Genomic DNA, 10,768 nt, shown 5'->3' on the forward strand with positions numbered 1-10,768 from the left:
GGATTGGCACAACTCTGGCCATTGCAGCCAACTGGGGAGAGAACCAGTGGATGGAAGACCCCTCTCTCTTCTCTGCCTCTCTCTGTGCAACTCTGACTTTAAAATAAATAAATAAATCTTTAAAAAAAGATTTTTTTCTAATTTTAGATTTGTTCTACTTCATTGCCACTTCAGGGTGTGTGTAAGGAGTGCATATCCAGTTTTTCTATTTTGGAATTTGGGGATTTTGTATTAGCTCTGCTGTGTATTCATTTTTCTTGAGCATTGGTGATATCTTCTCCTTAGTTGTATTAAGAGAGAGAGCAATAGCCCTCATGTCTTTTTAGGTAAGTAAGACATATTAAAAACAGAGCATTCAGTATACATTCATAGTATTTTGACTTGTTCAATTGATTTTCCTGACCTCCCTTGGATATTCTTGGTCTTTGCTGTACAACTTTCTATACTCATTAATTCTTTGATATTCCCAAATCCAGAAAATGAATGACTCAACAGCTGTGTTCCTGTATTTGCTGGGACTCAGGGTAAGAAGCAAAGTGGAGGTGTTCAGGAATCTAAAGTTACATGCTACATAGCAAAGCACATCATTTCCTATACAAAGTGACTGGGAAATCCAGAATCTTTTGCACACATATTGGATCCTGAACTATTACTGGACTATTCAGTAAGATTTGAATGTATTTATTTTCTGTGTGTGTGTTTGTATTTCTAAATAAACTCTGCTGGGCTACTTAACATTAACATGTATTGCAGAATTCTTTCATCAGTTTTTACTTTTAAAAAGTTTCTCTTTCAGTTTTATGGGAGAGGGTAGAAGTTTCCTGCTATGTAACTGAAAGTTCATTCATTCATTAAAGTTAAAAATATTTGTTGCAAATTGGTAGAATACTATTAATTCTCATGTGATTTACATGAAACTAAATACATTCTCTATTTTGTTTTGCTTAAAATTTCTGCATGTGTGGACTTCTTTTTTCCTTCTTGCCCCAAATCCCTTTGTGTATTGGGATGGCAAATGGGTTTTACACTGGAGAAAACATGTTATTTTGGCAAAGAAGTACTTAGCCTTCCTGCTTCAAGTATTCAAATATTGCATTGGAAATCAGTATATTTGTTTACTGTACAAATGTCCTTCATACAATTTTGTAATCTTCTGGGATGGGAGAGGAAGCAGGAAATAGGAGGATTATGGGTGGGAGGGATGTTTTGGGGGAGGGGAAGCCACTGTAATCCAAAAGCTGTACTTTGGAAATTTATATTTATTAAAAAAATTAAACAATTTTGTAATCTTCATCTTCCTTTTTATTTCATCCTTTTTAAAAAAAGATTCATTTATTTTACTTGAAAATCAGAGTTACACAGAGAAGGAGAGAGAGAGAGAGAGAGCAGTCTTCCAACCGCTGGTTCACTCCCCATTTGGCCACAATGGCTGGAGCTCTGCCAATCCAAAGCCAGGAGCCAGCAGCTTCTTTTGGGTCTCCTATGCAGGTGCAGGAGCCCAAGGGCCTGGGCCATCCTCTACTGCTGGATAGTAAGTCTTACTTGCCTAAAAAGATGGATAGTAATTTGAGTAGCCAGGACTTGAACTGGCACCCAATTGGAATGTCAGCACTGCAAGCCACAGCTCTACTTGCTACTCCACAGCATCGGCCCCCTAAATTCTTATGAGTATTGCTACATGATTGGAATTTATAATTGATAATGCTGAACAATTGAAACTGTCTTATTTACAATTGTAGGACTGGATATGGCAGTTCTACTTGAAGTAAAGTATGTAGCCTGCTTATTGTATGATTTTCGGAAAAGCATGTATTTATATATAACAGCAGATCTGTTAATCATTTAAAAGTGAATTGTCATGATTACCCAGATGTAAAGAATGCAATATGTGCTAATGAGTTAGCAGTCACAGACATTTAGAATTAGAGGGATTTTAGAACTTTTTCAATACTGCAGTTTTTATGAAAAACTAATAATTTTTTTTATTTGACAGGTAGAGTTATATACAGTGAGAAATCAGAAAGGTCTTCCTTCCATTGGTTCAGTCCCCAGATGGCTGCCACAGTTGGAGCTGTGCCCATCCAAAGCCAGGAGTCAGGTGCTTTCTCCTGGTCTCCCATCCGGGTGCAGGGCCCAAGCACTTGGGCCATCCTCTACTGCCTTCCCGGGCCATAGCAGAAAGCTGGACTGAAAGAGGAGCAACCAGGACTAGAACACTTTGCCCATAAGGGATACCAGCACCACAGGTGGAGAATTAACCAAGTGAGCCACGGCGCTGGCCCCCGATAAATTTACTCTTAACAAAATATCAAAATATCTTATTTAGTATAAAGTTAGTAGTGAAAAGAGACTACCTTGTTGAACACAGAAATTTGAGATTATATTTCTTGGTATTAATTTGCATCTTAAGGCTTATTGCCTAGTTTATTTCAATATTTCAATCTAATATTACTAATAATATCTTGTACTTAGTGGTTCACTGTGTGCCAGACAATATTCTTTTGATTTTTTAAAAGATTTATTTATTTATTTATTTGGAAGTCCGAGTTACACAGATAGTGAACAAGAGGAAGAGAGAGAGAGAGAGAGGTCCTCCATCTGCTGGTTCACTCCCCAGATGGCCTAAAAGGTCAGAGATATGCCAATCTGAAACCAGGAGCCAGGACCTCTTCAGGGTCTCCCATGCAGATTCAGGGGCCCAAGGACTTGGGCCAACTTCCTACTGCTCTCCCAGGCTATAGCAGACAGCTGAATGGAAAGTGGAGCAGCCTGGACTTGAACCGGCCTCCATATGGGATGCCCCCACTGCATGCAGTGGCTTTACTAGCTACACCACAGCACTGGCCTCAAGACAATGCTCTAAAATGATGCATTAATTATTCCCAAATATTGAAAAGTGGCATGGTACACATTTGAATGTGTTGTTTTGTACTAGTTGTAGAAACAGTTTAAAATATATTTAGATTTAAAAATGTAAGCTTTGATCTAAAGGTTTACTTTCCCTTAAGGTGCCTGTTTGGAAACTGAGAGATCATTGAAGTCTCAAGATAGAGTACAACTGATCTTATCCAAGCCTCCTTTATCACATGAGGATGCTAAATGCCAAGCCCAGAGAAGTAAAGTGAATTGTTCAAGGTCACATAGGTAAGTTGTGGCAGGGATAATTCTGTATTAGCATTAGGTATCCTGATACATAGGCCACTGTTCTGTCAATTTTGTACTCCTTCTGGAGTTAAAGATTCTAAGTTGTGGAAAATTGAATTTGGAAATTTAGTGGTTGCTATGTTGTTATGGTGAGAAATTTCTGTGTATAGCTATGAGTTGCTTAAATTTTATTCAATATATTTTTCTAGTATGTTTGCTATTTATTTGAAATGTATAACAAGTAGCTTCATCTATTTGCCAAAAGAATTTTTAAAGATTTATTTATATTATTTGAAAGTCAGAATTACACAGAGAGAGAAGGACAGGCAGAGAGAGTGGTCTTCCATTCACTGGTTCACTCCACAGTTGGCCTCCATGGCTGGAGCTGTGCTGACTGGAAGGCAGGAGCCAGGAGCCTCTTCCTGGTCTCCTATGCAGGTGCAGGGGCCCAAGGACTTGCACCATTTTATAGTGTTTCCCAGGCCATAGCAGAGAGCTGGATAGGAAGTGGAGCAGCCAGGTCTTGAACTGATGCCCCTATGGAATACCAGCACTGCAGGTGGCAGCCTCACCCACTATGCCACAGTGCCAGCCCTTGCCAAAAGAATTTATAGAAGCTATTCCATATATACACTTAACAATTATTTAGTTACTTGACATGAACTATCCCTGCATATTTGAAAATTTTGAATGGTATCACTTGGGTTTTAAGAATGTTATATTTTAGGTCTCTTAATATTTTTAGTGATGATGTTTTAAAGGCCCTTTCTGTTTTATGAAAAATGATAAGGATTTTGTTTTACAATGGCCATAGTATTACTACTTAAAGCAATAGATTAAATAAAACTTTTAAACAAAGTCATTTAATACTGAATTCTAACACACTGGTATATTTTAAAGTGAGAAGCCGGATTTCTTTCAGATATTCTAAAGAAGAATGATAATCAAAATTGAAGACATCTACAGTTTTTAATCACTTGTTTTAAATATTGGTCATAATGGTCCAATTTTGAGTTTAATTTTAATTAGCTTTTAAATGATTCAATATGTTTTATAGAAAAAATTCAGAGAACATAATTATATACTCAACCTCCCTCCCTTCTTTTTCCTTCTTTGTCATTTTTTTTAGCTTATGAAATGACATTTTCAATTTACATTACATTAAAAAGGGTTCTTGAATCAAGGGACAAGTTTAACAGGCAAAAAGCAAAAAGATCGTAATTTAGAGGGAATATAGACAATGGCTCTAAACAATATTTGAATATCACATCTAAACAATATTTGAATAAATTGATAAATATTTTAATTTCTCCTACTAAAATGCTCAAAGTCTTTAATTATTTATCAAATATTAGTGCAAAATTATGGATTTAAATGATCCCAAAAAGTGATGAATTTTTGTGTAATAAAGTCCAATTTTTGTCAAGGCTTTTTGACAGTCTCACAGAAAACTTATGTTTGTGAATGGGAAGAATAATACCAAAATATCCATACTACCAAAAGCAATTTGCAAATTCAATGTAATCCCAATCAACATACCAACGATGTTCTCAGAGCTAGAAAAAATGATGCTAAAATTCACATAGAAACATGAGAGATGCTTAACATCTAAAGCAATATTATAAAGCAAAAAAAAGCTGGAGACATCACACCATATTTTAAGACATATTACAGGGGTCAGCACTATGACAAAGCAGGTAAAGTCACCGTCTGCAGTGCCGGCATCTCATATGGGTGCCAGTATGTTTCCCAGCTGCTCCACTTCTTATACCCCTCTCTGGTATAGCCTGAGAAAAAAGTAGAAAATGGCCAAAGTCTTTGGGCCCCTGCACCTGCATAGAGACCTGGAAGAAGCTCCTGACACTTGGATTCAGATCAACAGAGCTCCGGCCATTGTGACCATTTGGGGAGTAAACCAGTGGATGGAAGACCTCTCTCTCTCTCTGCCTCTACCTCTCTGTAACTCTGCCTTTCAAATAAATATACTGCAAAAAAAAAAAGAAGAAGTGTTAGCACTGATATAATAACAGACACATAGTTCAATGGAAAAGACTTGGTAGCATAGAAATAAACCCAAATTTCTACCAGCAACTCATATTTAACAAAGGAACTAAAATGAACTGGAGAAAGAAGAATCTCTTTCACAAGTGGTGCAGAGGAACTTGATGATCCAAATGTAGAAGCCTGAAAAGAGACTCCAACATCACTTACACTATGTGAAAGTGAACTCACAGTGAATGAAAAATCTAATCATAAGACCCAAACCCAAGTAAACATAGGGAAACTCTAAATATTGTCAACACACAATAGCTTTTGGGTAAGATTCCAATAGCAATAGTCACAAAAATAAAAACAGAGACATTTGAGTATATCCAACTAAGATACTTCTTCACAACAAAGTAAACATCAGAGTGTAGATACAATGAACAGATGGCAGGAAAAATTAAAACTCTGAATGTTTACAGATTTCCAGAACATTTACATGAATTGGAAAAACTCCAAAAAATACAGTGAAGAAACAGGCAAGGATCTGAATAGACATTTCTCAGAAGAAATGTACATGGTCAAAACATGTGAATATGCCCGATGTCACTAGCCATTATGTAAATATAAATCAGAACACCATATCAGTCTCCAACACCTGTGGGAGAATACAACACTCAGGTGTTTGTGTGTGCAGCAAGTGGGTTTAGAGGACCCTGTTCACCTCTGGAGAGCAGAGCCTACAGGGAGGTAAAGAAACCTTACTGCGCAGGGGCATGCTAATCTTCTCTGTATCATTCCAATTTTAGTATATGTGCTGCCGAAGCGAGCACATGTGCTGCCGAAGCGAGAAAGAGATGAAAAGAATTTATCTCAGCTAGCCACTAATATTCAAGAAACAAGGTCTTCAGGAAAGCCAACTCAACTGACATTTTCATGTCATTGTTAAATAAAGGAAAAATTATCTAGGTTCAGCAATACGTAGTTTATAAGAGAAAGACTACAGAGTAATTTCCTTGGCATAGAAATAACTTTTTTTTTTTTTTTTTTTTTTTTTTTTTTTTTTTTTTATCCATGAGGGCTTGCTATCACCACCACACACCCACATCCCATATACAAATGCCTGGCTTGAGTGGTAGCTTCTCTGCTTTGAGGCAAGTTTCTGCTAGTGTGCACCCTGGGAGGAGATGGAGGATGGCAGAAGTGCTTGGGTCCCTGCACCCAAATGGGACATCCAGAATGAATTCCCAGTTCCTGGTTTTGGCTTGGTCAAGCTTTGGCTATTGCAAGTGTCTGGGGAGTGAAGCAGTGGTTCCCTCTTCCTGTCACTCTGCCTTTCAAATCAATAACTGTTGTTGGTAATGACTAATAATGATATTCACTGATTGTCAAATTTTGAATCTATTAATTATAGACAATTTCTCTTTGTATTTTTAAACTTTCATAATGTTCTGTAGCCAATTTCATCACTAGAAATAAAAACTTTTCCTCAAAAAAAAAAAAAAGAAACCTTACTGCTTTCCTAATGTGCTTATTAAGTTCTTGACCAGCGCCTGTTAGTCTTGCCACAAACTTTCTAGTCTTACTACTTTCCTTCTTCTTCTTCTTCTCTGTGACTTGTAAAATAGTATACATTCTATATACTGTGGATACTTTTGATTTATTTTATTCCTTCGGTCTCCTATGAAGTTCCTCCACAAAAGCACAGCCCTCAAAATATTCATTCATTTATGCAGTCTGCAGATTTCATGAGCTACTAAATTCCAAGTAGTATGTTAAAGGCAAGATCTGGGCCTAAGAGAAAAGTGGTCTAAATTCTGTGCCTAGAAGAGGATTTGGGACATAGTAGAACTTCAGTGAAGTGCTATGTGAATGACATGCACTCATTAAATGAGTAATCTAAAGCATACACTTCATTTAAGCAACACAGCAGCCCTACTCACCTCAGGTAGAGCAATTGAGAGGAATAATGTGAACAAAAATAAGACATCAATAAGTTGAATAATAACAGAGAAAAAACAAAATGAGATAGATGCCAACATTACTGAGCTATTTTTGAGGAATTAAATTGATAGAGGGGCTGGCATTGTGGCCAAGTGGGGAAAGCTGCAATCTGTGAGGCCAGCATAACATCTGAGTTCCACTTTGAGTTTAGGAATCTCCACTTCCAATTTAGCTCACTGCTAAACACCTGGGAAATCAGCAGAAGATGGACGAAGGACTCAGGTCCTTGCCACTCATGTGGGAGACTTGGATGAAGCTCCTGACTCCAGCATGCCCCAGGCTCAACTGTTGAAACTCTCTGGGGTGTGAGCCAGCAGATGAAAGCTATCTATGTCTTTCCCTCTCTCTCTAAATCCACCTTTCAAATAATAAAGATTTAATAAACAAATTAACTGATTTCAAAATACACAAAAACATGAACAATACTATATCATTTTTATGCCAAACTGATAAAAAATAACAAATGCTAGAGAGCACATGGGAAAAGAAAACCACCATATATGGTAGGTGAAAACACAAGTTAGTACAGATGTTATGCAGAACAGTATGGTCATTCCTTAAAAAGGATAAAAATTGGGGCTGGCGCTGTTGTGCAGTGAGTTAAAGCCCTGGCCTGAAGGGCCAGCATCCCATTTGGGTGCCAGTTCTAGTTCCAGCTGCTCTTCTTCCAATCCAGCTCTCTGCTATCTCCTGGGATAGCAGTAGAAGATGGCCCAAGTCCTTGGGCCCATGCACCCATGAGGGAGACCCAGAGGAAGCTCCTGTCTCCAGGTTTCAGAATGGCATAACTCTGGCCTTTGTAGTCATCTGTAGAGCGAACCAGCTAATGGAGGACCTCTCTGTGTCTCTACCTCTATTGTAACTCTTTCAAATAAATAACAAAAATTAAACTAAGATAAAAATTGACCTACCATGTGAGAGTTATCTTGCTCTTGGCTATATAGAATAAGGAAATTTTATTAGAAGGAAAGGAGGAGAGCATATCAAAGATACAGCAATTTTCCCATAACACAGCCACTATAACACAGTTCACTGCAGCCAGGATGTGAAACCAATCTAGCTGTCCATCAGTGAAAAACAATGGACAGGGCAACCTCTTTTAGATACAAAAAAAGAACAAAATATTATTAAATTAATTGAAATAAGACAGAAGCAGGAACACAAATGTCACCTGGTCCTTGTCGCATGTGGAAGTGAAAGAAAATAATGGATCTGAACACAGAACTGTGATTACTAGAGGCTGAGAAGGGAAGCAGCTAGGGATAGAGGGGGATTGGATAATAGGTATCAAAAATCAAAGAGGCAGAAAGAACTTCTGGTGTTCCATAATATAATGAGATGACTACATTCAACCATATTAGGTTCTGTGTAAAGAACTGAAGGAGAGGAGCTGGTAGTCTCAAATCATGGAGAAGAATTAGAAACTGTAGTTGCTTGGGGGCCAGCATTGTGGCACAGTGGGCTAACACCCTGGCCTGAAGCACCAGAATCCCCTGTGGGTACCAGTTCTAGTCCTGGCTGCTCCTCTTCTGATCCAACTCTCTGCTATGGCCTGGGAAAGCAGTAGAAGATGGCCCAAGTCCTTGGGTCCCTGCACCCAAGTGGGAGATCTGGAAGAAGCTCCTGGTTCCTGGAATCAGATTGGCAGAGCTCCGGCCATTGTGGCCATCTGGGGAGTGAACCGGCAGAGGAAGACCTCTCTCTCTCTCTGCTGCTACTTCTCTCTGTAACTCTGTCTTTCAAATAAATAACTCTTTAAAAACTTAATAAAACTGTAGTTGCTTAGCTTGATCACTTTTTACTGCATAAATGTGTGCAAATATTGCACTACACCCTGTAATAATGCATGACTAGGACACATTAATCACAAATTATTTCAATGAAATTTTAAAAATTAGAAGCATTTCTTTATATTAACAATGAACTATTTGAAAATGAAATTAGAGAAACATTTCCATGCATAGCAGCATAAGAACCAGGAACCAATGTCTTCAATGTTATCAGTGATGAATCAGATTCACAGCCCCCAGCACTCAGTTTTTGCCATATACTTTACCATGGCAATTGTGGGCATATAGTAGTAAATCAATGGACAGGAATCCTTTGTCTCTAAATCTGCTAAATAAATAAACAAGGAATTCATCAAAGAAAAAGAGATATCAATTTGGATGCCAGGCACAAAAACACATGCACTTGAGCTATCCTCCAGTTTGTGATGCCAACAAATCTTTCAGACATGTTACATTTTCAGAGACTTTTCTGTAATCTTGCTAAGCTTTCTGGAAATCTGCCTTATAGCAAAGGGTTTCCCAATTCCATTACACTCATGATATTTCTTTTGTGTGATATATTAGTTTACCATCTAGAGATAATTTATGGTACAAAACTTTTCTATGCATGCATGTTTTCTCATTTGTGAGTCTATTCATGGGAATTGAAGACTGATTTATAACAGAAATACATTTTCCAAATTCATTGCATAGACTTTTGTTCCTTATGAATTCTCTGAAGTCTGTTGATGTCTAATTTCTGGCTAAAGGTTTTATTGTATTTACAGCATGCAAAGACTATCACCTTTTGTGAATTCTGTGTCTATACAAGCCTGAAATAAAGAAAATGTTTTTGCACAATCAGTATACGCCTAAGAAACCACCTGTGTCAATTCTCTGATGTACCATTGACTTCTGACTCTAATAATATTTATAAGCTTTCTCCTTTACATGAGTCTCTGTTGGATAGGATGTGATTTCCAGCAAAAGGTTTTGTCACAATACTTACATGAATTTTGGAGAAAAGCTCTTCCACATTCATTATATTGTTAAGGTCTCTCCCTTGTTCAAATTCCATGATGGATTATGAGGCATTACCTATGTGAAATGACTTTCTCACATTTATTTCATTCATTAGATATATATGTTGTGCATTCTGATATAAGGAGAGATTTGGGCAGAGCTTTCCAACACTCATTACACCCATAAGGTTTCTCTCCCACGTGAATTCCCTGTTGTCTTATGAGGTATGGCTTCTAATTAAAGGGATTTTACTTTCAAAGGAGTTTTTCCCTATATGAATTTGATGATGTACAATGAGGGCTGAATTATGGTAAAAGGCTCTGAGTCATTACATTCATAAAATTGCTCCCCATGAGAATTCTTTTATGTTTGATGAGGTCTGATTTGCACCACAAAGGCTATTCACATGTATTATATTCATGCATTTCTCCCCTTGGTGAATTCTCTAATATTTCATGAGATATAACTTGCACAAAAAGGTCAAGTAGAAAATTCCCTGTGTGGATACTCTGATATCTTATGAGTTATGAAGTACAGCAAAGAGGCTTTCCACCATCCTTCCATCCATAAAACCTACCTAAATTGAGCAACAAAGATATAGAAAACCTAAACACACACATAACCAGATGGAAATGATACCAGTAATAAAGACCATCACTACCAAGAAAACCCCAAAACTGGAAGGCTTCACTGCTGAATTCTAACAGACATTTAAAGCACTAACTGCAATTCTTCTCAAGTTATTCAAAACAATTGAGAGAGAGGCGATTCTCCCAAATTCTTTCTATGAAGCCAACATCACCTTCATTCCTAAACTTGAAAAAAGTGCAACAAAGAAAGTAATT

General features: G+C 37.5%; 1 pseudogene; it reads right to left on the reverse strand.

Moving 5' to 3' along the window:
- Positions 1-5,892: 5,892 nt before the first annotated feature.
- LOC138845918 (U6 spliceosomal RNA) lies at positions 5,893-5,960 on the reverse strand (annotated as a pseudogene).
- Between the last annotated feature and the right edge of the window lie 4,808 nt (positions 5,961-10,768).

This window comes from Oryctolagus cuniculus, chromosome 16 (assembly GCF_964237555.1).
Source record: "Oryctolagus cuniculus chromosome 16, mOryCun1.1, whole genome shotgun sequence".
NCBI lineage: Eukaryota > Metazoa > Chordata > Mammalia > Lagomorpha > Leporidae > Oryctolagus > Oryctolagus cuniculus.